This window comes from Mirounga leonina, unplaced genomic scaffold (assembly GCF_011800145.1).
Source record: "Mirounga leonina isolate KUSES-001 unplaced genomic scaffold, KU_Mleo_1.0 Mir_178, whole genome shotgun sequence".
In the NCBI taxonomy this organism is placed as follows: domain Eukaryota; kingdom Metazoa; phylum Chordata; class Mammalia; order Carnivora; family Phocidae; genus Mirounga; species Mirounga leonina.
In genome coordinates, this window is record NW_023270464.1 from 9128331 (window position 1) to 9151149 (window position 22819).

At 46.9% G+C, this 22819-nt stretch overlaps 1 long non-coding RNA gene across 1 annotated transcript; it reads right to left on the reverse strand.

The window, feature by feature from the left end:
* Positions 1-9219: 9219 nt before the first annotated feature.
* LOC118022983 lies at positions 9220-22625 on the reverse strand. The gene is made up of 3 exons (XR_004682615.1): positions 22437-22625; positions 15752-16968; positions 9220-13668 (listed from the first exon to the last, which is right to left on the reverse strand). It is a non-coding gene; the product is annotated as an uncharacterized LOC118022983 (long non-coding RNA).
* Positions 22626-22819: the final 194 nt, after the last annotated feature.

Sequence of the window (22819 nt, forward strand, 5' to 3'; positions counted from 1 at the left end):
GGGCAGAGGGAGAGGGAGAGAATCTTAAGCAGGCCACACGCCCAGTGTGGAGCCGGATGTGGGGCTCTATCTCACAACCCTGAGATCATGAACTGAGCTGAAATCAAGATTCAGATGCTTAACCAACTGAGCCACACAGGCTCCCCACAAAGTTTCTTTGATGATTATTACTTTGTGCTTCTAATAAAATAATCTTTTAAATTAAAAAAAAAATGAATGCTTTCCCTCTAAGGCTAAGAACAATTCAGAATGTCTGCTTTTACTACTTCTATTTGACCCTGTCCTGGAAGTTCTAGCCCATTTAATAAAGCAAGAAAAAGATAAAAGGCATCCAGATTGTGGGAGGAGGGGGGGACTGTCTTCCTTTGCAGAAATGATCATCTACACGAGTCTACAAAAAATCTTCACAAGTCTACAAAAAAGCTACTAGAGGTAAGAAGTAATTATACAAAATTGTAGGATGTAAGATCAACATACAAAAAAATTAAATGTGTTTCCATATACTAGCAATGAATAGTTAGAAATCAAAATTCCAAAAACAATACCATTTACAATAGTATCAAGAATATAAACTATTTAGGAGTAAGTTTGAGAATCCTGGGCAAGACCTTTATACTGAAGACAAGAAAAACAATGCTGATGAGAAATTAAGGAAGATTGAAACAAATGGGGAGATATGCCTTGTCCGTGGATCAGAAGACTCAATATTATTAAGATGAAAATCTCTCCAAATTGACATATACATTTAACACAATCACAATAAAAATCCCAGAAGATTGTTTTGTAGATATTGATGAGCTATTTCTAAAATTTATATAGAAATGAAGAGGACCCAGAATAGCCAAAAACAACTTTGAAGCGAAGAACAAAGGGCTTTCACTACCTGATTTTAAGACTCATGATAGAGCTACAATGATCAAGTAGTGTAGTGTTGGTGTAAAGACAGATCAATGGAAGAGAGTACAGAGTCCAGACATAGACTCACACATACATGGGCAATTGATTTTTGAAAAGACTGCCAGGATAATTCAAGGGGAAAAGGATATATTACTTTTATTAAATAATTAAATATATATATATGCAAAAAAAGAACCTTGATTATTGGTTCACATAGGATCATAGACCTAAATGTAAAACCAAAAACTACAAAGCTAGATGAAGAAAACATAGGAGAAAACCTTCGTGAGCTTGAGTCAGGTAAAGATTTCTCAGATAAGGCATCAAAAGCATAATCCATATAAGAAAAAACTGACCAGTTTTATTGCATTAAAGTTAAAAACTTCTTTTCTTTGAAAGATGTTAAGAGAATAAACAGATAAGCCACAGACTTGGAGAAAATATTTGGAAGTCTGTATCTGATAAAGACTTGTATCCAGAACACATAAAGCAGTCTCAAAATGTGATAATAAACAAATAATCCATATTTTTTTAAATGGGCAAAAAATTTAAGAAGACACTTCACCAAAAAAAAGAGAAAATATATATATAGATAGATGATAGATAGATGATGATGATAGATAGATAGATGATAGACAGAGAGATAGATAAATAGATAGATAGATAGATAGATAGATAGATAGATGATAGATAGATAGATAGATAGATAGATAGATATAGATAGAAAATAAGCACATAAAAAAGATGTTCGGTACGGAAATGTATGTTAAAATCCCTATTAGATATTAATACACACTTTTTAGAATAGTTAAAAATAGAAAGTCTGATGATTCAAAATGTTGGTGAGGACAGGAGTAACTAAAATTCTCATATGCTTCTTTTGGGAATGTAAAATGATACAACCACTTTGGAAAACTGTTTGGCATGATTTTTTTTTTTTTTTAGATTTTATTTATTTATTTGAGAGAGAGAGAGAATGAGAGACAGAGAGCATGAGAGGGAGGAGGGTCAGAGGGAGAAGCAGACTCCCTGCCGAGCAGGGAGCCGGATGCGGGACTCGATCCCGGGACTCCAGGATCATGACCTGAGCCGAAGGCAGCCGCTTAACCAACTGAGCCACCCAGGCGCCCCTGTTTGGCATGATTTTGATAGGGCTCCAAATGATCCCCACCTCCTAGCTGTCTGGCTTTGTGTAATTCCCTCTCTTAACCACTATAATGTAACAGCATGGAAGGGATGTCCCTCCCATGACTAGGTTATAAAAGATTGTGACTTCCATTTTGTTAACAGACTCTCTCCTTTGCTGGCTTTGATAAAGCAAGTCATCATATCAAAGAGGCCTATATATGGCAAGGAACTAAGAGAGATCTCCAGCCAACAAAGAGTTGAGACCCTAAGTCCAACAATCCTCAAGAAACTGAATCCTTCCAACAACCATATGAGTGAGCTTGAAAGCTGGTCCTTTCTCAATGAATCTTCAGATGAAACTTCAGGGCTAGCTAACACCTTGATTGCACTCAGCTAAACTATGCTTGGATTCCTGACCCACAAACATTCTGGGATAATAAATTGTGTTGTTTTAAGCCAGAAAGTTTTGGGGTAATTGGTTACATAGCAATAGATTATGAATACTGGCAGCCCCTGAAAAAATTAAACACACACACCTACCCATATGGTATAGCCATTCTACTCTTAAGTATTTACCCAAGAGAAATGAAAGCATATGTCCACATAAAGTCTAGTACATGAAAGTTCATAGCACTTTATTTGTAATAATCTCAAACTGGAAACAAACCAAATGTCTATCAACAGGTAAATGGATAAACAAATTGTGGTATAAGCAATATACAATTGCTAAACCCTTACACATAGAGTAATTAAGAATGACCTATTGATACATAGAACATGAGTGAATCTCAAAATCATGAAATGAATGAAAGGAGCCAAACAAACAAACAAACAAAAGAATACATTCTGCACGATTCCATTTATATAAAGTCCTAGAAGATGAAAACTAAACTACAGTGACAGAGAGCAGGGTAGTGGTTATCTGAGGATGGGATGAGGGGGTGCAAAGGGCAGGGGGAAAAGGATTACAAAAAGGCATGAGGAAACTTTCGAAAGTGATGGGTATGTTTATTATATTGATTGTGGTGATGGTTTCATGGGTATATACATTTGTCAAAATTTATCACAATGTATACTTTAAATGTGGACAATTACATAGTAATTGTACTTCAGTAAAGCTGATAAAGGAATGTTGCTGTAGAAATGAATATTTAGAAAACAAAAAAGATTTTGGAATTTAAAAATTAAAAAGCAGAAATGAAAACTTTAGTAGAAGCCTAGAAAGAAGGCTGGGAAATCTCCCAATAATTAGAACAATTACAACAAAGAAATGAAAAATAGAAGCTAAAAAGTATTTTTAAAAAAATCAGACTAGACGGGAAGTAGAAGAACTTAAATAATAGGACTTTCAAAAATAGAGAAGAAAGAAAATGGGAGGGGAGAAATTTACCAAAGAAACAATTCAAGAAAATTTCCTGGACACAAAGGACGTGAATTTCTTAACCAAGTGGCTCACCAAGTGCCCAACACAATGAATGAAAACAGAGTCACACAAAACACATCAGTGGGAAGTTTCAAAACACTGGGAACAGAGAGAAGGTACTAAACCTCTGAGAGAGAAAGAATAAGTCACATACAAAAGGCTTAGTATTAGTTCTGCGTTAGACTTCTCAATAGCAATGCTAAAGCTAAATGATAATGGAGCAAGACCTTCAAAATTCTTATTGAAAATAATTTCTAACTTAGAATTCTATATCCTCAGTCAAACTCTGAACATGCTCTTAGGATAGAATAAGGACTATCAGACATTTTCAGACATGCAATATCTCAAATTTTTTACAATTGCTCATATTTTCTTACTCAGGGAAGAGGAGATTTTCTCTTCCGTGAAGAGCTTGAGGATGGATTTGTGACAGGTACATTAAAAAATGAAGTGAATTAAAAAACACTGCAATGAAAAACAAAGAATGCATAAGAAGGGAAAGAAAATTTTAATGTACTATAGGGTTACAGCCATAACAGTATAAATTCTAAATATTAATTTGTCCAAAAATTATGACATCATTCTTTTAGAAGAAAAGGAAGGGAAAAAAAATATGCTTAAGGGTATGGAAGTGGAGGAAGAGAGCTAAACCCTTACTGTCCATTGCCTGAAGTAAATATTTTTAAAACAAACAAATCAATAAACAGCAGTTTAAGTACGTTATTTAGAAATATGGAAGCAAATACCAGAAAGCTAAAAGCGTTGAAAGTAGTGGCTTCTGGGGGTAGGAAGGAAACTGAGCTTAAACTTGTGGAACTATTTAATTTTTTTAATCATGTAAATGTACAGCTTTTATTAAAATTAAAAGAATAAAGACATCATAGAAGAAAGTTTCCCTGAACTGAAGAAAGATAGTTATTTCCAGACTAAAAGACCCTCCAAGTTCCAAGTAGGTGAAGAATAAAAGAATTATGCCTTGATTCAGACTCAAGATATTTCAGAACATGAAACATAAAAAGAAGCTCCTAAAACTTCCAGAAGAAAAGAAAAAGTCACCCTCAAAAGAGCAAAAATAATACTGGCCTCAGGAACTTTGGATAGTAGAATAAAAAATTCTGGGCAATATAATTTAAAACCCAGTATTCAATACCCAGAAAATTGTTATGCATGTAAGCAAATAGAGTTTTAGATTTATAAGTATTCAGAAAATTTGTGTCCAAAGCAGCTTTTTTTCTGTTACTGCAGGATATAGTCCAGCAAAAGGCTTCAAGAAATAGTATGATTAAGAGATTTGTAAATCATGAAGATCTAGTAAAGGCACGTTTCTTTTCTTAACAAACAAAAATAAAGGCAAATAAAAATCCCAAGAAAACCAAAAAGTTATGTCAGAAACTCATGTTTGTCTAAATATGAAGGAAACAAAAATGTGACATGAGTTTAACAACTGACCCTTCGTGGGACTTATAGTTAATGACACTGGACCCACAGAGAAGGAAATAAAATCCTACTGTACTGATTGACTTTGAACAAACAACATTTACAAAGTCATAATAACAAAAACAGTCTTTATTGTTTTTAGGTTTTTAGAACCATCCTGTGAACAAAACATGAAAAAGCTAATTATGTTCATAAAATAGTACATAAAATGATCAACTCTAGTGAAGTAAAAGTTGTCATGGTACTGGTGAAAGAAATTAATATATTGTCTGAAAATAATAGAACAAGAAATGAGATTTAGGTGTGAGATTTAAACAAAGGTGACCAACAGAAAAACTAAAAATAATAATTGTTAAAATTTAGGGAGGATGTAGTGTAAGTCAACTAAAGCCTCATGTTTCCTAGCAAGGAGTCCATAGCTAGTGCTATGTTGAATATCAAGATAGAGATATAAGTATGCCATTTAGAATTAGGATGCTAACCATCAGAAAAGCCAAATGCAGGTTCATGGTGGACTATATTTGGTAAAAGGGCTGGGAGAGGGTGATTTTTTGTTTTTAATCCAATATCCTCTTCTACTGTGCATATTCAATAAAACATTTTAAAATGCTTTAAATGAATAAAATAAATGTTGAATTATGAATATACATCCATGTTCTGAAATGTGTTGATAGTGAAACGCTATTTCTTAGACCATTAGGACACGAGTGTCTTCAGTATCTGTCATCTACTTGCCATCAGTCTCCAGGATGGTGGCCTTGCTGTAGGTAGAAGGGACAGTCTCTTCTTCATTAGTATTTCTTACCCCCAAATTAAGGATAAACTTACAGTGGGCATGAGGTATTGCTCTGATGGCGGTGTGTGTGTGTGCACACACACGCAGCAGGGGGATTACATGAAAAGTGAAGTGTCCAAGTTACCAATCAAAATTGCCAAGTTGTTTTTTAATATGTAATGTGGTTCAGAAGACCTAAAAAAGGCTCAGTGTAAGTGAAAGTCCATTATTATGACTTATCATGATACAGCCAACTACCACCTAGGACCCACCATTCTGACAAATTTCTGCATTGACCTCTGGTCACAATGAGAGTCTCTTGTGTGCTGGTCTTATGAGAGAATCATGTAAGAAAGCCCCCTTTAGTTCAAGAGACTTGGAGACTCTTTTTGTTTTCTGTTTCCATAACCATGTAACCACCTCTGAGTCCCAACAGAGAGACTCCCTGTTGAGTTGGCTGTTTGACCTTCCACTTGGCAGATGCAAATGGCTTCCTATTCTCCCAGGTCTCCCTCCCCTTTAGTTGTGGGAGGAAGTTCCTATTTTGTATGACTTCTTACATGCCACGCAAAACCTCCCATGGACCATGTCTAATAGCCCAGATCTTGGGCACAGAGTCCCATTGACTCCGAAACTTCAGGCACATGGGCAAAAGCCCCCAGAGTGATCTAACTCCTCATGATCACACTTACCACCCTGATAGGCAAGTTGCATAAGGATGGTGTGGGTCACCTGGGGGACCCCTGACTCTCAGTATCAGTGAATGCTCTGGTATTTCAATCAAATCTGGTGTTTTAGGATGATGGCAGAATTCTGAAGATCACTTATATATTACACTAGGAAAAATTCTCACCTGGCCAAAAATTGCAGGCCATCTTACTACTAATTCCTTCAGGTTCTTTTCAGTGTCATTGTCTTCTCTACTGACACTTAGAACTGTACTGTGATTGCATTTTTCTTGGTTTTCATGACCACTTGGTTATTCTTCCCTTTGGGACTGGGGGCTGGACATTTTGCCTGGCATCTATAGGAAAGGCCCCGGGTGAAGTGTATTTGCATGGAGGTCAGTGTGCATTGCTGCATCACATAAACTAAGAAGCCACACTGCCTTTATGCAAAGCATACTAAGAAGGTAAGAGCAGAATCACAACAATGTGAGAAAATTATTGGGGCCATCGTAGGCTATTAATGCTTGATCTAAAAATTGCCCAGACACCTACTGACATGACACATCTTTTTTTTTTTTTTAAGATTTTATTTATTTATTTGACAGAGAGAGACACAGCGAGAGAGGGAACACAAGGAGGGGGAGTGGGAGAGGGAGAAGCAGGCTTCCCGCTGAGCAGGGAGCCCAATGCAGGGTTCGATCCCAGGACCCTGGAATCATGACCTGAGCCGAAGGCAGACGCTTAACGACTGAGCCACCCAGGCGCCCCCTGACATGACACATCTTAACTATTCCTCAGGTGCTCAGGAATAACCCACCCTGTCAGAATTTAGTCCGTGTCCCCGGTGATGGTCAGCAGGGAGTCTCCCTTTGCCTGATGGAGCTCAGAGAGGGGAGAATGTCACTGCAGATGCCCTTGTCTGGAAAAGCATTCAAATGATGGGCTGGTAGCAAAAGTTTGTGACATTTCGATAACTCTTTGTCTTTGAACGTGCTTATTTGGGGATGGCCCGTTACCTGCTTCTCTGCCTTGATCCATCATTTTTCTCTGGGCAAAAGCACAAAATAATCGAGAATAGAAAGAATTCTCGGCCCAGAGATGGCAGGTACAGCCAGCCTTCTGTAAACCTGACAAAGTACAGATTATTCAGACCGTGTGGTTGGCACATCACTGTGTATGGTAGACACGAATGACCAATTTTCAGGTAATTAGAAAACAGTTCAGTAAAATACTCTGTCATGGATTCTATTTAACCCATGACTCAAGACAGCCCTGGGAGTGCTTACAACCTTGACATTGTTGGCTTGAACATTGTCATTATTCTATAGACCCTTAAATGGGCTGGTTAATACGGAACTACAGTTAATAGTTCGCAACCTAAAAAGAAAAAGAAAAATTGTCCATAACCCTGCCCTTTCCCACTTTACCTCAACAACCTAACATTTGAAGCTAGAAGACAGTGTCGGTGACATTTTCTCCACCGTGCTGGACTCCTCATTGCAGAGGGCAGTGTGTGTCCCCATGGCCTCCTGCCTGGTGTCTGAGCTGCCCTAACAAATCGGTTCTCACAAGCAAAGAGTATCTCATGCTATGGTAGCACACAGCTGCTGCCGAGCCCCCAGTGGCCATGCTGCTCTTAGCTGCTCCATCCGAATAAAGTTCACGGAAAGGTTCTGCCTTACAGGCCAGATAGGGCGACGGACTGGGAATCCACCTTGTGTTATACAGAGAGACAAGGGTCTCGCTGACCATCAGAAAACCATTTGGGGGTGGGAGGAAAGGGAAATAAGCAGCAAGCAAGAAAGGAAAAACATCTTTGAAAAATCAAGGAGGACCGATAAGACGTTAAGGGAAATGACAAACTAGAAGAAATAAGAACTGTCTGGGATGGGTGCTTGTGAGTTGGACAAGTGCCCATTTGGCCGAGGTAGCGGGGGAGTTGATGGTGAGAGCAGAGTGGGGCGCAGAGAGGAGGCTGAGGAACGAGCATAGCAAATGGTGCTGGTGCTTTGGTGTTCCTGGCCTGGGCCCTTCCAGGCTCTGGAGAATGGGCCCTTCTCAACTCTGCCGTTCCCCACCACGGAGCCCACTTAGGCCAGGATGCGAAGGCAAAGGGGTTCTTCCCCAGGTCACCCAAACCCTTCCAGATATACTAGCTCACAAAGCTTCCCTAACGTGTGCACGCTCTGAGCCACCATTTCTCCCATGGATCCTGCTGCCTGAGGCCCCCGGGGTTATTAGGATGGTCTCAGATGTCCCACCTAGTTGTGAGCTCTCTTCCTCTCTGTCTCTTTCTTTGTTCTTACTTATTTTTGTTTTATTTTAATCTGTCTAGATGCCTAATGGGCCACACCTGAGCTCAGCAAGCCACCCTTCAGGGTTTGGGTTGCCTTGCTTCCTAGCCCCATCAGAAAGTGTTCTGAATTTTAAAACCAAAACCTTAGCTTGACATTTCTTTTTAAAATGTTAGCGATACACTGCCCTCCCCAATTCCAGTTGGAGTATTTGACCCCCATCAAGGGTTGCTGGATTTAGCAAAGAAAAGTACAGGATAGCCAGGTAAGTTTGAAGTTTAAATTTTAAAGTTTAAAAATGTTTGAATAACAAATCATTATATTAATATAAGTATATCCCGAGATTGTGTGGGATATATACTCAAGAAAATTTTTTTCAGGGTGCCTGGGTGGCTCAGTGGGTTAAGCGTCTGCCTTCAGCTCAGGTCATGATCCCAGGGTCCTGGGATTGAGCCCCACGTCTGGCTCCCTGCTCAGCGGGGAGTTTGCTTCTCCCTCTTCCTCTGCCCCTCCACCCCGTTCATGCTCTCTCTCTCACTCACCCTGTCTCAAATAAATCAATAAAATCTTTAAAAAAAAGTTTTTTTTCATTGTTTATCTGAAATTCAAACTTAACTGGGCACCTAGTATTTATCTGGCCACTCTATGAAAACATGTAACCCTATTCTCATATGCAATAGACTCATGTAACCATATTTATGGCCTAGCAATTATCCATGTTATTCGTTCATGGTGTGCATGTCCAGTTATGTCTCAGGCAGTGAGCTCCCACGAGTACTCTTCTGAGGGGTACTTAAAATTCTGCCCTCATAGTAGGGGGTTAGTGGTACAGATTGTTCTTGGAAGGTGGTGAGTCCACGGCTGTGTGGGGCGGGGAGGATGTGGGGCAATCACCAGCTTCATCGAGGCAGGGTTGGGGTCCGTGGGAGCAGGATTTGCTTACACGGAATTCTGGATTTATGCAGCTGGCCCTGGAAGTCCCTGTGAGTTCACCTTGGAGTTTAGGTAAAGGAAGCCTCTCTCAACGTCTCCCACAGGGTCCCCCTGGCCCTTTGTGAGCCCCTCCCAGCACAAGAGGCAGACTACCTCACAAGCAGCGCCCCAGCACCCCACGTGCGGAAGCTGAGCTACCTCTTGCCTTGCCCTTTCAGCCCCACTCCATCTTCCAGCCAAGGAAGGCCCAGCTCAGAGAGGCCAACGGAGTCTCCCTCGAGGCGGGGAGTTCTGCTGAGGCCTCTGGTCTGGAATTCTGCTCCTTTTCCACTGAACTCAGGTCTTGCTTTCTTGCTTTCTTTCTGCCTGCTAGAAGACCATATGCACTTGTTATTTTTTTCATGTCAAAAAGGACATGTGTCCTAAAGACGTGAGTAGAGACCACACAAGGGCTCGCCCGGGAGTATTGGGGGGTGAGCCCGGAGAAGCAGAATGGGGCAGCTCTCGCAGGTAATGGGCATATAATTCTGACTGCCCGCTCCCAGCAGCCTGCTGGACTGTCAAGGGAAGAGTGCAGTGACTGACAAGAGGCTTTATTTCTGCCACTAAGAGAATGGCTCATAATTTACAGCTCGCTGAGCCAGCTTCCCCCACATCGGTTGAGCCTTCTTTTTGTAGACGGTAATAAATTGTCTCATCACCAGTGCTGACATAACATGCTCCTTTTTTAGTGCACCATAATTTTTATTTTTAAGAGAATATTCATATTTGATGGCCGAGCTCATGGGCATCTGAATGCCGGCCTGGAGAGAAGACTTTTCCTTTTTCTTTTTTTTTAAAGAAGGTATAACTCAATACCCAAATGCTACTGGCAAGGGTAGACTTGACTTCTAAACAGACATTGGGGACAGGAAGAAATTTCTAGACCCTGGATGGAAAGAATGACTTATCCCTCAGCAGGGAGGTATCAAAAGGATGAAAGTGAGGCACTTTTAATGGTTCGAGTTACCTTGATTCCTGGCCCCATCAGAAGGTATTCTGAATTTTTTAAAACAAAACTTCAGTCTGGCACTTCTTTTTAAAATATTAGTGATTGCCCTCCCAGTTCCAACTTGAGCATTCGATTTGTTTATCTAACAAATAAAAGCACAAGACAGCCAGGTAGGTTTGAATTTTAGATAAATAACAAATCATTTCATTAGTATAAGTATATCCTACTGGGATAAAAAAAATTTTTTTTAAGTTGTTTATCAGAAAGTCAGATTTAACTGGGCATCTAGTATTTATCCATCAACCTCACCAGCTAATCCCTCAATTATTCTATGAAGACATTTAACCCCAGACTCAGACAATGTATGCCCTCCAATGTGGCCACATCCTTGCTTCTGCAAGAGGGTGTTGGTGTGTCCCTGGTCTTTCTAGTCCAAAGGGGCAGTTTTGCCACCACCCAAGGGACTCACTTTTTTGAATTCTCCCTGACAGGGGGGTCTGAAGAGTGACACAGATAATCAAGGCTGCTCCTGGGTTGGCAGCCACCCAAATTGTTCCCACCTCAGATACTCTGGCCTCCCTCAGGGGCTTCAGTGGGCTGGGGAGTTCAGGCACGGCTTCTCCCTCCTTCTGTCTCCTCTAGGGGGCAACAGTGCAGCCTCCTGATCCCCAGAGAGCAGTCCTGGAGGGACTCCCCAGGCCCCAGGAGCACAGCCCCTGGGCGGGGATGACACACATGACCAGTGACTCCCCCACGTCTGCCCTCTGTTTCAACTGACCCATGGGTAGGCCAGCTTCCCTTTTCCTCAGGGCTTCTCGTGCCTTGATCAGCATCCAAGGATTTCCCTTGCTGTTTGGCAGGAAGAGACAGGGACCTCTAGGCTACAACGCAGCTTCCTCCCTCTGTCTTTTGTGTCCTGCCTTCACGGCCACCCCCTCCGCCCCGATGAGAACATTTGCTAGCTCACTTAAACTCAGGGGGTGGGAGGCCTTAGGCAAGGCCCGTCTTCCTTCTGAGTCCTCACTTTTTTATCTGTAGAAAGAGAAGAAGGATCACCACTGCACGGGGTGGTTTTAAAAACAAATGAGATGCAGATGTACACGCAAGCCTTACAGAGGCCTCAGTAAATAAATGTGAGTGTTTTTCTCTTCCTCGACCCCTCCCTTCTCCTCCCTTTCCTCGCCTGGTCCCTTCCTTCTTATCAGGCACACATCGGCAGGGAGCTGATACTGCCGGGGTTGTGCATCTGTTCTGGTGGAGATTCGAGGCTAGCCCCGTGGGGCTGGCCAGCCCAGAACACATCTGTACTAACCACAGCTGCACACGCACACACTTTTCGCACCATCTACATTTGCAAGGAGCAATCAGTTATCACCAAACCTCTGGTCTTAGAATCATAGCTCTTACATGATGCTGTCGAAGTGCCAGGCCCAAGTCAGAGAACTTGATCTACGCTGACTCATTCTAGGCGAACACGAATGTTATGCCCATTTTATGCTCGGTTGGAAAAACTGAGGCCCAGAGAGGTTAACCGATTGGCCCAAGGTCACACAGCTAGGAAGTGGCAGAGCTGGAATGAAAACTGAGATGGTCAGTTCAAGAACCTCTGCTCTAACCGTAGTGAATGCTGCCTCTCATATACCTGCCTGGGCTCTCCTATTCTATTCGGACCCTTCCTTACCTAGTCTGTGGGACAGAACCTGACACCATGACCTCCTGTCACGTGTCCTGTTGTGTGCCGCGAGTCCTCCATGAACTTCGAGAGGCACAGTTTGGCCATGAGTGAGAAGGTTCCCAAGGGTGAGGAATGAATTAGATTTCCCTCTTCACGACGGTGACCCCCTGTGACCCGCATTGGCTACGTGCTCAGGAGGAATCACGCTGCTTCATTTGGTTTCTAATGCAAGATCAAGTTTACAGGATGGAGGGAGAAAGGGCTTATAAGGAGGCAGAGAAAAAATAAGAATAAGGGACTTGGCTCCAATCCAGAAGAAGAAGAGCCGGACACAAAATCATCCGAGCCACAGAATGTTGTTTGCTTACCAAATTTCCCACCTTTAAAAATGACAGTATCAGATGGCAGAAACTGGTATGGCTGCTGGAGTTCACCTCCGTGGGGGGAACTGGAGGAATGGCAGGCTCCCCCGAGCTGTCAGTGTGGCCGAGCCTGCGAAGGGCAGAGGAATCCCACAACTCTCTCCTCGAGGAAACAGAGTAAGGGGCTTGTTGGGGCCACGGATCACATGGCTGCCAGTGAGCTTGGGTGGAGAGAAAACACAGCGGGAAGGATTTTGGCTGGGTTGGTGATTTGGGAGAACTTAGACTATAAATAGTGAGGAGGATGTAAAAAGCCTCGAGTGGATTTTGGAAGCCCTAAATCTACCACGTAGATCCAAGCAGGATACCAGGGACCATTTAGGTTTTAGTAACATCTAAATGTAACTCGGCATGGTGCCCACCAACCCCACGCTTCTGCTGTCGCCACAACCCCTTGCCAGTGTCTGCCAGACCGAGGACACACATCCCGGGGAGGTTCGTTGCCAGCTTGCGGGCTGCAAGGTCTGTCCTAATCTTGCACGGATCACCTCACTTGCTCTCCAAAGGACATACATACCACTTAGAGTATCGCGAACGGCGGAAGAAACTGAGGCCTGGGATCAAAAGCGAACTGTCGGAAGTGACACAGCCAGCGAGGGCCAGGCTGGTTTCCATGCTCAGCCCAGAGCCCACACCCCTCATCACTGCCCAACTGGGCCGCAGAGGCCCACCCTCAGGCAGTCTCGTAGGAAGTTACACTAAAATCAGCAGAAAATCAAAGCGGCATGTGGAAAGGAACGTGAATGCCTTTGTGAGTCTTGCTTCTTGGGGCCTTGTGGTCACCAGCCTTCTCTCGTCCACACGGACCCTATTTCGCTTCCGCATTGCCCCTTTGCACTCCTATGGTCCCAGTTCAGCCAGCCGAAAGTCTGCCCTGGTCACAGGCCCGTCCAGCAGAAACTGGGACCCAGCTCTAGCGCCCCTGGCCCTGTGTCTTCTGTGGGCCCCTGGATATCTACAATCGGTCTTCCGTTCTTGACTCTTTCAGGAAAATCGCTGTCACGTAATATTGAGGGAAAGATAACCTGGAAAGGGTGACATTTAGGATTATAGCTGGCTATCACATTTGTAGGAAAAAAATCCAGGACTCTAATTGATTTTTTTTTTTTAAAACCTATTGGATTCCCTTCACTGCAGTGCCTACCCACATCAGACCAGCCAATCCCCTCCCCAAAGTTCTGGAAGAGGAAAATACTAGATCCGAGGTCCTATCTTATTTAAACAGGCATAGAGCAAGACCACCAGGGCTAAAGATTCATCTTAGCAGTGAGGAAAGGGTGGCCCAGGGAGCCCCGAGAGATGAGAAGCAGCTACTGAGACCAAACACCCAGCTGAGCACTGAGCCGGGCGTGAGAGATCCCGTGACCAGTCATCATGGTTGGGCCACAAAGCATAAGGCAATTTAGCCAGGGTGAGCAATTCTGCCTGGGGACAAAGACGGGGAGGGCTGGCGCGTAGGAGGGGTACTTTCGGTTAAGGAAGGCTTCACAGAGGAGGGGACCTGTGGTGTAGGCCTGTGAGCAGGAATCTGAGCATGCGGAGAGCCGAGAAAGGCATGCCCAGGGAGGAAGTGGTGAAAGCCAAGCCGCCCGGGCCTGAATGGCTAGTTAGCTGGGAACAGCATTTGGCCCCATGGCAGGGCAGGACGAGCAAGAAAGATAGCACCGGCTGGTGAAGGCTGTGAGGGCTGGGTCCCTGAGCTTGGGTTCCACCCTGATGGCTGCAAAGACTTGAAATGGTCTAAGGGAGGGTGCCTGGGTGGCTCAGTTGGTTGAGCGACTGCCTTCGGCTCAGGTCATGATCCTGGAGTCCCTGGATCGAGTCCTGCATCGGGCTCCCTGCTCGGCAGGGAGCCTGCTTCTGCCTCTGACCTTCCCCCCTCTCATGTGCTCTCTCTCTCTCATTCTCTCTGTCTCAAATAAATAAATAAAATCTTAAAAAAAAAAAAAAAGAAATGGTCTAAGGGAACTAAGCCTCGGGTCAGTGGGCTGGGGGGACGGTAGGCTGGAGCCAGATTTACCACGTGGGAAGTGATCACGACACCCCGCATGTGCACGACGAGGACCTCGGCAGGGATGGGGGCCATGGGGAAGGGGAGGAAAGACGGGACGAGAGGCCAGAATCAGGCAGAAACTACTCGGTGTCACTGAGGGATTGGCATATCTGTGAATGCCACAGGGGACCTTCAAGGGCAGGGTCTGGGCAGGTTGGAGGTGAGAAGGCTGATGTAGGTCGCTCTGGGTTTAAGAGGCCTGAGACAGTGAAGGTGTTGGGTACGGAGAGAAAGTTGTGGGAACCAGGGTGTGGCCCTCTGAAGACAGAGTAAGGCTGCAGACAGATACAGGTTTGAGAACCACTGAGGAGAGGCTGATTGGAGCGGTGGGAGCATTCCTCCGCCGCCTTTCACTCCCCTTGGGATCAAGTCCAAATTCTTGCCGGGGTTGATGAACTGTAACAGCCTAGCCTCTGGCTGTCCTTCCTGTCCCCTTTTATTTCCTCCTCTCTGCCTCGCTAGCTTTTCTACCACACCACCTTCCTCCAGCCTCAGGGCCTTTGCACACACTGGTTCCACTGTCGGGTGCCCTGCAGGGAGGTGGGTGACACCTGGGTAACCCAGCTAGGGATGGGGGAAACGTGCTAATCTCAGCTTCTCTCTCTCTCCGGTGTCCCCAATTCCCTTACTGTGAATAATTGGTGTGGTTTCTAGTTTCCCACTTAGACCTGACTGATGGTCCCCTCCTTTGGGTCCTTACTGTTTATTTCTTTGAGCTCAGCTTAAAAGTCACTTCCGTCAGGAAGCCTGAACCTCCTAGTTCAATGCTCTTCTAGGATCTGACAGACCCCACGGGGTGTGGTGGGGGGAGATCATAGGAGACCTTGGGGGCTCCAGAAGGACTTTGATTTTTGCTATACATGAGACTAGAGGCCTTGGGAGAACTCTGAGCCAAGGAACAGCCTATCTGACCTTGGTTTTCACGTGATCTTCTGTGTTGAAGCTTGTTTCAAGGGGCAAGGGCAGAATAGGGGGGCATTTTAGGAGGCCACTGAGTTCTGCCAGGCAAGGGACAAGAATGGTAGCAGTGAGTGGTGGGAAGTGGTCAGACTCACCTCGGATTTCCAACATCGAAACATCCAGATGCCCTTTACTGTGATGGGGCAAAGTAGGGGTGGGGAGGAGGGGGGAAGATCAGGAGCTCGGTGTTTGTGATGCGTCTTAGATACCTCAGTGGAAAAGTCGTCGGCTGCCTGGAGCTCAGGAGCGATGTCCAAGCTAGCGACACACAATGGGAACTGTCAGCATGTAACAGGTCCCCGCAGTTATGGGAATGGTTAACATCACCAGGGGAGTGAGGGTCGAGGAGAGAGAAGAAGCCCAAGAACCGGGGCTTGGGCACTGGAGGCTAAGAAGGAAACGTCAGTGGGGCCTGGGAGGGGCAGCCACTGAGCTGGGAAGAGAAGCAGGCAGATGGGGAAGGGTGTCCTGGGGGTCGCAGGAGAAATGCTTGAGGGACAAGAGGGGCTCCGCCTGCCAAACGCTGCTGGTGTGGCTTCTAGGACGAGGCCTCAGAATGGACCACTGGATTTAGCAGCTCAGGGGGTGCTGGTGACCGTGACAGCACATGGGGGTGTGGCCTGATTGAAGTGAGTTTAAGACAGGGAGTTAGAGAAGCTGAGACAGTGGGTGAAGGCAACTCTTTTGAGCATGTTGTTTTGCTATGAAGGGAAGAAAGGAAATTGAAGGGTAGCTTCCATTTTTTCCCAAGGTTTTTTAATTTAAAAAAATTTTTTAAAGATGGATGGAATAATAGCATGTTTGTCATGAACCAGAGATAATTCCGCAGGAGAAACTCAGCCAAGAGAAGTGCACAGAGATAATTCAGCAGTTGGCGCAGGGACACCCTCTTGAGATGGGGTGGGGTCAGGGGAAACTGGAGTAGAGATGCTCCAAGGGAGCAGGGTGTGCCCACCTACAGCAAGGGCAGGGGTGGGGTGGGGGGCGAGGCAGAGCCGCAGGGCAGGTGTGGGGCGGGGAGGTCTCTCCTTGGAAAGAGTTAAGAAGGAAGCAAGCAAGGGGGGGGGAGAGCGGGTGGGAGTTGCAGAAAGAAGGTAGAAACAGCCATTGAGAACAGTGGGTTTGGGTTTTCAACATGACTGCGGAGTTGTGTGATGAGGAACACTCAGGGAGACCCAGGGTGGTCTTCTTTCTTCTCCAGCTGTGGTTGGTTGGTTGATTGCCACTGCGCATGCAGCTGCTGAGTCAGGAGGGAGCTGGGTCCAGGGTGACACTCAGGTGAAGACCGAAGTGACTTTTTCCAGGACCTTGCCTGTGAAGGAAGGAGGAGGGCAAGAGAGATGGTATGAAGGGCCAAGGGGGTGATGGTGCCTGTGTAGGGTGAGGAGCTCCGGTAAATATGCTGCTGAGGGAACGATCTGGGGAGAGGAAAAGATGAACGGGTCAGGAGTGTGGGCAACCAGCAGAGCAAGATCCCACAGAGGGAGGGATGCCATGAGGACCAGGCAATTAAGGGAGGCATGGCTTTGGAGAGGGGCAGGGAGACCCCCTTCCCCAGGGGCAGGAGGGCAGAAAAGTAACTGTGTTTGTGCCTTCTGGCCTTTGTGTCCTTGGAGGAAGAGAGAAGCTGGAGGGTGGGATCTATTTTCCAGGACGGGGAACTTTCCAGAAGGAATCCAAACAGCCAATTCTGCCACCCTCTGCAGCCAGGCTACTTCATTTATGTCTACTGGCATGCACTCTTCCCACTATCTATTTATAAACCTTGGTTCCCAAAACGATTCTTGTTGAGAAAGGACTCGTGTCTAGCTCTTCTTCTCCCTGGCCTGTGACTGCAAACCCCTGACTCCCACCTCATCTTCTGCCTCGCCCCATTTGCCGTGACTATGAAGGGAGCCAACTTCTAATTTATTCTCACTCGGGAAGAGTACTTAGGCAATGAACCCGAAACTCAGCCTGGAGTCGGAGTGATGTCTTCACACAGGAATAAGATGTATATCCTGCTGCTGGTATGCCAGACTTGGGTAAAGTGCAATGTGATCCTGAGGCTCTGCTTGGCATGAGGGTGGGGGGCTGGCTTCGGGGCAGCCTCCCTTCCCTTCCTTCCTTCTCTCCCTCCTTTCAATAAATATTCATTTGTAGTCCGCCCTATGCCAGCAAGATCTATAGAAAGGCGATATAATAGAAACAGAGAAAAGATGGTAGAACCTGCTGGGTGCCCACCCAACAGCCTTCCTAGAGCAGCCCCTCGCAAACAGATCTCTGGTTTTGCTCACTCCGGGGCAGTAATGTTGCCCCAGGAGAAAAACCAACACCGCTACAAACCAACCTGGGTAACCCATTCATGTGGTCAATGACGACTTGGCAGATGGGGTGGGCTTGTGACCCAGTTCTGATCAGTAGGGCCTGAGGGGAAATAAGCTGGGTGTCCTGCCTTCTTTCCTTGGATGCTATCTTGAGAGAACAAAGTGCTCCAGTCTGAGGGAGTGATTTAGGCACAAGAGGAGAAAGCCAGGCAAAGTACAGAAAAGCTATCTTTTTTTTTTTAATTACAGATTTTATTTATTTATTTGACAGAGAGAGAGTGTATGTGTGTGTGCTCACACAAGCAGGGGGAGTGGGAGAGAGAGAAGTAGGCTCCCCACTGAGTAGGGAGCCCGATGAGGGGCTGGATGCAGGGCTCGATCCCAAGACCCCAGATCATGACCTGAGCTGAAGGCAGACCCTTTACCCACTGAGGCACCCAGGCGTCCCCAGAAAAGCTATCTTGAGCCCTGACATCACTGAGCTGCTGAATTAGCAACCCTGGTTCTACCTATCACCAAATTCCATCTTTATTGTTCATGTTCATTTTAGTTGGGTATTCTAGCACTTAAACCCAAAGGCATTCTAACTGCTGTGGGGAGGAGGAAATAAACAATTGTGATTTTCTATCACACGTGGCTCTGAGCCTCCTGGAAGCCAAGGCAAAAAGGGAAACCAGATAAATTGCAAAGCTCTCATTGTTAGTGGGGAAGAGCTTCTCAGGGAGTTTCTGCTTTTTTGCTTCTTAAATTCCTTGTTTGACACTAAATTTCCATGTGGGAGTTTATGAAAGGAACACTAAGATACATAATTGCGAGATAATTGTTTTGCAGGAGAAGCAGTTTTTACAAGGCTCTTTCTTAAGACAATGAGTATCTAGATATAAAGGGAAAGTCTAACCAGAGAGGCAAAGAGTGGGCAGGAGTGGAGTGGGCTTTGTGCTGCTCAGATGGTCAAACAACCCCCACCCCCCACCCCCGACAAAAGGAGTAGAGTCCAACATGAAACAGAGCCCACACTGGGGAGACATCAAGATCTATGGGCATTAACACAGTGTGGAAGGCAGAGCTCCGAGAAGGACGGAGAAGGGGAAGACCCCTGACCCACCACTCAGAGGGAACAGCTTCGGGTGGGATTTGGGATAGATGAAAAGGAGAGAAAAGAGAAGTGTGAATGGGAGAAAGAAAGCTGGGGAACCCCTGGTTTGTAAAAACCTGGGACCAGGGAAAAGTTTCTCGGGGACTGGGGTGAAGGGGTGGGAGGTAGGGAGAGGTCCTATCTTTCCTAGGACCTCCCTTGTCCGAGATGTTAAAATTTGAGAAAACGTGCAACTAGGCGTGGCTGAAGGGTTGAATGTTCACATGCCCGTGAATCCCACAGAGGGACAGAGCGTGCAGCCTTGCCCATCCCATCCTCCTCACTCTAGGGCTCCTGGTGCCCAGCAGCAGCCTGGTTCCCGTTGTCACCACTGTTGAGTGCTTACTCAGCAGTAGCAGGTGCTGGGCCAGGGGTCTGTATGCATGAGCTCCTCTTGGCCTCCCAGGCCCGGCCCCGGGGACAGCACCATGACTGCCGTTTCCAGCAGAAGATACTGGAGCAATGTGCCAGAGGTGGCACATGAATCGTGGTGAAGCTGGGCTTTGAGTGCATGTTCTTCTCCAATATCCTGAAGGTGGTGCCCATCAGACGTTCTTTGAGGGAGGCCCCCCCTGGCCCGCTGGACCGAGCACAGCTCCAAAATGCAATTTCTCAGTAAAGTGTTTGTTGCTTAAACGGATGCAACTTCTGCATCGAATTTCTGTTTCAACACACCCGAGGAGGCTGTGTGATTCCTTCTGCTGTCCAGCGGTCCTGGCAGTGCTGGGCATTCCTTGGCCCCAGCTGTGCCATGCTGTACTTGCTGTGAAGGGCTCAAGTGTGGGCCCGAGAACACGGAATTCAATAACATCTTCCCAGTGCTGATCCCTCCCTCCTCTTGTCTGATTTGGGAAGATTTTAGTATAAATATCACATCTCTGTATTAGCATTTTCTAAAACTTCTGAAATATGGGGGCACCTGGGTGGCTCAGTCGGTGAAGCATCTGCCTTCGGCTCAGGTCATGATCTCAGGGTCCTGGGATGGAGCCCCGCGTCGGGCTCCCTGCTCAGCGGGGAGTCTGCTTCCCCCCCTCCCTCTGCCTCCTTCCTCTGCTCATGCTCTCGCTCTCTCTCAAATAAATAAATAAAATAATCTTTAAAAAAAACTTCTGAAATACGACCAGACTCCAATCACCTTTCTGGCCCATGTCTTTTCCCCCCTAGCCCTCTCACCCTCATCCACCCTGGCCCCTGCCCCGAGCTGTGGGACCCTCACAGGCCATCTGGAGAGCTGGAGCCTCAGGATGGAGTAAATCTCCCTCCCTGCAGGAAGACCAGCCAAGTTTTATTACAGATCCTATCACAGTGCAAGGGCTGGTACTTCTGTGATTGAGCTAATCCTGTCACCGAGTAAATCAATAGGAAACCCACAAGAGGTGATTTGATTTAGGATGTTCATTTTGGGAAGCTGGTCTTCCTCTAACATTGTCCAATGTTAACATTGTCCAATTGCCCAGCCAAGACAGTTGTCCAGACACTTCTACAATAAATGCAAAGTTTAGCCCGAAAGGACCAGATCTGTTAATAAAATAAATTCAGATCCCACCAACTAAAAATTCTAATGCATTTTTGGCTTAGAGTGGGATTCAGTGGGCTGAATCCCTTAATCTACCAAATTATTATGGAAAAACCCTTATCTCTGCCTGTCAAAATCACTGCTGTCTTGGGGGGACCCTCTTGGGAGGGACGAGTTGCTTCATAATAACTTAGATTATGTGCAGTGTAGCATTATTTTGAAGAGGACCACCTACCTGAAGAAGTACAACACAGGATCTGGGACAGAGCCGAGACACAGTCCAGGGGACAGGGGCCAGAAAGGTGACAGGTGTCGCCCAGATGTGTTGCTGGTAAGTTACAGAGTGGGGCCTCTAATCCAACCCCCTGGCTCAGTCCAGCGTCCCTTCTCGGGGGACAGGTAGGGTGACCTCAGGAAGAGACAGGCTGAGGGTTCTGGCTATGTGTCTGCCTGATAGGGCAGCCTCGCTTACCCCAGGGCCTGCTGTCTCTTAAGTGGGTAGGGGTGGGCACATGTCTAGGGATGCAAAGGGCCTGCATTGTGCAGTGTGGTGCAGGCCTCGAGTGTCTGCCCAGGGAGCTGACCACACTTGGCCAGGGGAAGGAAGGTGGGAGAAGTTGCATCTAGTGCAGAAAAGAGAAAAACGTGTGGGAAATCAATCCCTGGGTTCCAAGAGGGGCCCCTGGTAGGAGCCCTTGTGAATAAGGATTTGGCTTGTCCCTGTTGGGCCTCCCACCACACCTCCCGCTCTCCCACCTCTATTCAGGGTGACTCACGCCTGCAGAAAGGATGAATCATGTGAGTTACGAAACCAAAGGGCTCCTGAGAGGGAGGCTGGAAGGGACGTGGGGAAGCCACCTCCATGGATCCTGCTGTCTCCCCACCCCTCCTGCCCCTCATTGCCTAACCTCTGTGTGCCAAGCCACAGACTCAAGTGAGCTCTATACAGGAATTTCTTCCAGGCACTGAACATCAGATCAGTGGTTTTGCCTTCCCACCTCAAAGGCCTCCTGGGCCTATGTTTTGTTTCCTCTCCTGTATTAATCAGGTATAGGCTTGCTTTCCACATGAGGCCAGTTGGGACCGATAGGTCTTGAAAGTAATGGGAGAAGAGATCCTGAAGGGGTCCTCGCCTCTCACCATTTGCTCCTTCACAGTGTGAACATTTCTGTAATTCTCCAGGGTGCACCAAATAATTAGCTAGTGCATTCTAGGCTGCTCTGGGCAGCAGGGGCAAGGATGATTCAACTCACTTTCCCACTGACTGGTCCCAGCTCAGTGGGAGCTTTTAAGAGTCTACGCAAGTGAACACCTACCGTGTGGCGGGCCCTGAGCTCATAAACACAAACGTCTACGGGCAGCTTATTGCGTCGCGAGAGCTCATGTCATCCTCAAAACAGCCCTACGGGGTAGATACTATTGTCATCCCCATTTACAGGTGGAGCCCCACGCTCAACAAGGACAGCAACGTGCCCGAGATCACGCAGATACGACGTGGACAGCTTGGGGATGCACGTGTGCCACCTGCCTCCCGAAGTGGGCTGTAGCCTCGGGGCTGTACCCCTGGGTTTCTCCTGCGCACTCACTGAACCCGGCTAATCTGCCGACTGTCTTTGCCCCACGTAAGGTAACGTGCCTCTTCAATCAGGCCTCCTCCTGAACCGGGCCATGACTCTGCCTTTCCTTGTGGCTTCTTTCCCTTTCACACGGAGATGAGCAAGGCCACCCTTAAAGGAGATTAAACTCGACCTGGTGAACGAGGCCTCCAGGATGCCCGACGGGCGGGAGGGCGCCAGGGCCTCAGCTCACCAGTCTGGACTCACCTGAGCTGCCCCGGGGCCCTCGGGGCTCCTGGTAGAACACGCGGGGCCAAGGCCGCCGCTCGGGGCCGCCCTGGCCCGCCTGTCCAGAGAGCCCCAAAAGTCTGCGAGAAGTTCCCGGTGGGGGTGCGGGGCGTTCCGGGCCTCCCGCGCCGCCCGGCCCGCAGCTTGCGCCGGTCCCGCTGCGGGCCGCACGAGCGCGGGCCCAGGGGCGCCACCGGGCCGCGCGGGCGGGAACGCGCCGCGGCCGCCTCCTCCTCCCTCGCTCCCGCCCGCAGCGGCGGCGGCGGCGCTTCCCCGCCGCGGAGCGGCTTTAAAAGGCGGCACCCCACCCCCCGGCGCACTCGCCGCTCGGGCGCCGCGCGAGCCTGCCGCTGCCATGCCTC